Consider the following 6,000-nt stretch of genomic DNA (forward strand, 5'->3'; position numbering starts at 1 on the left):
CTCAGTGGTAAAATTAGCATCAGTGATTGGGATATACTGGGTCCAGATTTGGTTAGATATGAGGATGCATTCTCAAAACTGTTCAGTATGGACAAGCCTCCTCCAACAGGTGAAAAGTTTCTTCCAGTGGCGATTTGTAAATAGAGTTTAAAGCAGCATTTGGTGGTGATATTCCAAAATGGATTTTAACATTAGACATAGTGAGATGGGAATAGGTAATGAGAAGCTAGAGATTAGAGATCCTTAGCTTTTTCTGAGTTCATCCAGATGTCCCCATTTCAAATCAGAGAGCTTAGAAGAATATTATAAACAGATTATTCTTAAAGCCTGTTCTAGCCCTGAGATTATCTTTAAAATATTCTATCTAGCATATACTGTAGGTCTAGTCATTGTGATAATTTATTAACATTCATTATATTATCTTACCTGTATCGTATTCCCTCTGGGACATTTTAGAATTTACAGGTGAGAAAAGTGGAGGCTTGTATGACTGTTATGAGGTTAGGTAAGCTGGTCGAGTGAGGAAGTAGAAATTTTATTCTAGATGATTTTGACTTCAAAGTCTGTTAATCACTACATATACTGCACACGGGAAGTGTGTGTTTCTGTGTGCCTACAAAACATAGCGTGCTCTTGGAGACTGCAAGAAACATGTGCCCCCAGGCAAAGAACAACATCTGTGACAGGTTTGTGAGCGGAACACCCAAAGGGAATATTTAAGATTTGTCAGGTTCCTAACCTGCCTCTGTAATTTCAGCTGGCTTCTGTGAGTTTATGGGAAAAATTAATTCAAGGGGCAAGGAAAAAGCACAAGAGCAAGAAAGCAAGGGAAAAACATGAGAAAGATTTATTTTTGAAATACAATGATATTTATACAATTCGTGCTCTGGGCTGCCTGCCCATGTGTAATGCAAGTCTCCTCTCAATGCGATATAGAGTTTTCTCAAATTGAGCAGGCTGGACATGTAAAACAACCCAATAATAAAAACATAATAAGGGTGACCTCTTCCAGAGCAGAGGGCAGTGCCTACAGTGCTATAAATTTCAATATCCAATGCCTCCACATCAGCGTGAGGCAGAGTGGCACTTTGTGACGAACCAGCAGCTCCATTTACTTCTTTATTCCCTACCCAGGATAGAAAAATGGAAATTAACAAGTCGTATTGTTTCTTTCCATTCCAACCTGACTGCATTTTTCTAAATTAAAATGGACTCTGGGTAAGTAGAGGTCAGTCTAGCCTGCACACTTTCTTCATTAACAGCAAATCGACATCAAGCTGTCTCTGCTTCCAGCTCTTTTACCAAATCAAGATGCTTGACGATACCATCAGTATGGGCCAGTGAAGCAGAGAATGCATATATTCAATATCAGAGGCCAGAGGGAAGAGGCAATTATTATTTAGCTCAGAAATATTTATGTTATATGTATAATAGCACTGTAAATATAATATTCACTAGGATTAATGCTATACTATTAACTCTAGAGATAACGACTTTTCCACACAAAACAATGAGACGACTGTGTTGTATGTTTCTGTTTACTTAGAGGTTTTCACTCCTTCAGAAATAGAAGTGTTACAAGTCAGATAGCCTTTATGACACCCTATAGTACTATCTTTTAGCTGGGTCTTTGTCTATGTTGATATTTTTTATGGCCCAGAATGTGTAGACCCTCTAGGGAGTTTGGGTAGATTTTCATTGATAAATATAGGTAAAAGTAAAAGGGAAGAAAGGCATTAGTAGAACAATTAATTGACAATTAAAACATCAGAAAAAATATAAGTAAAGCATGGTTCAGCAGTATTTGCAAAAGACTTATGTCAAGAATATAGTAGGGACTGATTAATAATAGAGTTTGGCAACTAATTGGATGAGAAAGAAGTTAAATCTGAAATGTACATGAATGTCATATTTAGGGTAGAGACACAAGAAAATGTTGATGAAACTGTAAATTATTTTATATTGTAGTACTGCAAACAGCACAATTAAATATTAAGTGTGATTTTCAGGCTGGGCATGGTGGCTCACACCTGTAATCCTAGGACTTTGGAAAGACAGGGCAGGTGGATTGCTTCAGTTCAGGAGTTTGAGACCATCCTGGGCAACATGGTGAAACCCTGTCTCTACAAAAGACACAAAAACGAGTTGTGCATGGTGGTGCACGCCTGTAGTCCCAGCTACTCAGGAGGCTGAGATGAGAGACCACTTGAACCTGGGAGATCGAGGCTTCACTGAACCGAGATCATGCCATTGCACTCCAGCCTGGGTGACAAAGTGCGACCTGATTTAAAAAAATAAAAAAAAAAAAAGAAAGAAAAAGAGTTGTTTTAGGACCACAATATAAGCACAATTAAACTTTTTAATTGAGACAATTGTAGATTCACAGCAGTTGTTAGAAATAATAACAAGATTACATATAAACAGTTTTCTGAAAGGTAATCTTTTGTAAAACGATAGATCACAAAAACAATATTGACATTAACACAGTTTAGATACAGAACAGCTCCATCACCATAAGGATCCCTCATTTGCTTTTAGCTTTTATTGCATTGCATGGTAATTAGATGTGTAGTTTTATAAGAAATTGCTAAACTGTTTTCCAGAGTGGCTGACCATTTTACGTTTCCATCGGTAATCTATGAATGAACCAGTTTCTCTACAATCTGGCTAGTATTTGTGGTTGCCACTTTTTTAATATATATTTTTAGCTATTCGGATATGTATGTGTGATATCCCATTGTGGTTTCAATTTACGTTTCTCTGGTGGCTAATGATGTTGAATATCTTCCTATGTAGTTACGTACCATCAGTATTTACAGCTTTGGCAAAATGCCTGTTCATGTATTTTTGCCCATATTCTAACTGGATTGATTGTTTTTTCACTGTTAAGTTTTTGTTTGTTTGTTTGTTTGTTTTTAAATGGAGTTTCACTCTATTGCCTGGCCAGAGTGTAGTGGCATGATCTCGGCTCACTGCAACCTCTGCCTCCCAGGTTCAAATAATTCTCCTTCCTCAGCATCCCAAGTAGCTGGGACAACAGGCACATACCACCAAGCCCAGCTAATTTTTGTATTTTTAGTAGAGACAGGATTTCCCTATGTTGGCTACAGTGGTCTCAATCTCTTGACTTCGTGATTTGCCCGCCTCGGCCTCCCAAAGTGCTGGGTCTGCAGACATGAGCCATCATGCCCGCCCTTCACTGTTAAGTTTTAAGAGAGATGTATACATTCCAGATACTAGTACTTCGTTGGTTATGTGACTTGCAAATATTTTCTTTCAATCTGTAGTGTGTCTTCATCCTTTTCCCAGAATCTTTTCAAGATCAAAACTGTTATTTTTTTTTCATTTAATAAACATTAAAAAATTTAGAACAGCTTTGAGTTCAGAGGAAAATTGTAATAGTGGTACATATTTTCTGTACCCATTTCTCCCCTGATATTGACACCTCAGTTTACTATAGTATATTTGTTGTAATTAATGAATGAATATTAATTCATTATTATCAACTGGCACTTGTACTCTATTCAAATGTCCTTAGTATTTACTTTATGTCCTTTTTCTCTTCGAGAATCCATTCTGATGCCACATTTTATTTTGTACTCATGTCTCTTTAGCTTCTTGTTGACTGTGATAGTTAGACTTTCCTTGTTGTTGTATTTAATTAACTAATTAATTAATTTATTTGAGAAAGAGTCTCTATCTGTCACCCAGGCTAAAGTGCAGTGGCATTGTTGGTTCACTGCAACCTCTGCCTCCAGGGTTCAAGTGATCCTCCCACCTTAACCTCCTGAATACCTGGAAATACAGATTCACACCACCATGCTCTGCTAATTTTTATATTTTTGCAGAGATGGGGGTCTCACTATATTGCCCAGGCTGCTCTTGAACTCCTGGGTTCAAGTGATCCACTTGTCTTGTGCTACCAAATGCTGGGATTACTGGCATGACCCACTGCACCCCAGCCAGACTTTTCCTGTTTTTGATGACTATGGTAGTTTGAAGAATTCTAGTCAGGTATTATGATCCCTTAATTGAGATTTGACGTGTTTCTTTGCATCTTATGTTATGTTTGTGTGTTTTGGAGGGGAAGAACACAGAAATAAAGTGTTGTTTTCATATCACATCATATCATGAGTAAATATGATCAGTATGGCTTACCAAAGTCAATATGAACCTTAGTCATCAGGCTGAGTTGGCGTTTATTGGGTTTCCCTATTATAATGTTACTCTCCTGTCTCACAAAGGAAGTCACTATGTGCAGCCTGCACTTAAGGAGTGAAGAGTTACATTCAACCTCCCTGATGGTAGAGTATCTCCACATGTTAATTAAAATTATTCTGCACAGGATATTTAAAGTATGTTATTTTATCACTTTTTCCTTTTATAAGCTATGCTTTTGTTGTCATGTCTAAGAATGATTTTTCTAGCTGAGATCCCATGGATTTTCTCCGTGATTGTTTTCTAAAAGTATTATAATATTTCATTTAAGCCTGTTTCATTTTGAGTTATTCTTATTTAAGATATGAGGTTTAAGTTAGGTTTGTATTTTCAGCCTGTTCATGTCCCATTGTTTCAACATCATTTGTTAAGAAGACTGTCCTTCCTCTATTAAATGTCTTTTGTGCTTTCATCAAAATCTAATTGGACCTTCTTGGATGTGAGTATATTAGGGTTTTTTCTTCTGTTCCATTAATATATTTGTCTATACTTCTACGAAAAGGCCACCCTCTGGACACTTCCTTGATTACCATAGCTATCTGGGAGACTTTAATATTGGATATAATAATTTAATAATTAGTAATGCCTCTTATTTCTCCAATGTTATCCTTTTAATTAGTAGTAGTAGTAGTAGAAGTAGTAATTTTAGAGACAGAGTCTCTTTCTGTCATCTAGGTTGGGATGCAAAGGCACAATCATAGTTTACTGTAACTTCAAAATTCTAGGGTCAAACTCCTGGGCTCAAGCAATCCTTCCATCTCAGCCTCCTGAGTAACTGACTACAGGCATATAAAACCATACCAGTCTATCACTTTATCCTTTTTTAGAGATTCTTTTAAGCATCCTAGGACCTGAATCTTTCCACACAGACTTTAGAATAAGCTACTCTAAACCTACCAAAAATGCTGGGATTTTCATATGAATTGAATTAAACCTAGAGATCAGTTTAGAGAAGAATTGACGTATTTACTACATTAAGTCTTCTAATCCATGAACATGGTATGTGTCTCCATTTATTTAAGTCTATTTTGATTTGAGAAGACTTTTCTTGGAGATTTTGTTGTCTGTGTGGGTTGGCAGTTCTGCGCTGGAAACTTTTAAAGCACCCTGTCCAGGATATATGAGACAGAACAAGGAATAAGAGGACACATCACTATGTCATTCCTCAAGTTCTGAGTTATTTGGGTAATCTGCCTTTTTATTCAAGCTTTCAGAGTATTCTTCTGCTTGTTATTGTGCTATTTGTGGCCTTTTAGATGTAAGAACGGGGACCTGGAAGTAATGAGAGCTATCCAATGTTGGTGAAACCAAAAGTCCTTTTTTGTTTTCCTTTTAATGCAACTTCAGCTGAAATTTTAAGCCCTTGACTTTTCACTTTATTTATGTTAGCACTACAGTATATAAGACAGATATATTACTAGCCTTTACAGACATACACACATGCACATACACACATACATTCTGTTGTGGGGTTTTTTTTTCAACTTTTATTTTAGGTTCAAGGGGTACACATGAAGGGTTTTTACATATGTAAACTCGTGCCACGAGGGTTTGTTGTACAGATCATTTCATCACCCAGGTATTAAGCCCAGTACCTGATAGTTATCTTTTCTACTGCTCTCCTTTCTCCCACCCTCCACCCTCAGTAGACTCTAGTATATGTTGTTTCCTTCTTTGTGTTCATAAGTTCTCATCCTTTAGCTCTCATTTATAAGTGAAAACATGGCAGTATTTGATTTTCTGTTTTTGTGTTAGTTTCCTAAAGATAATAGCCTCCAGCTC

The sequence above is a fragment of the Papio anubis genome, chromosome 11, assembly GCF_008728515.1.
Source record: "Papio anubis isolate 15944 chromosome 11, Panubis1.0, whole genome shotgun sequence".
NCBI classification, from domain to species: Eukaryota; Metazoa; Chordata; class Mammalia; order Primates; family Cercopithecidae; genus Papio; species Papio anubis.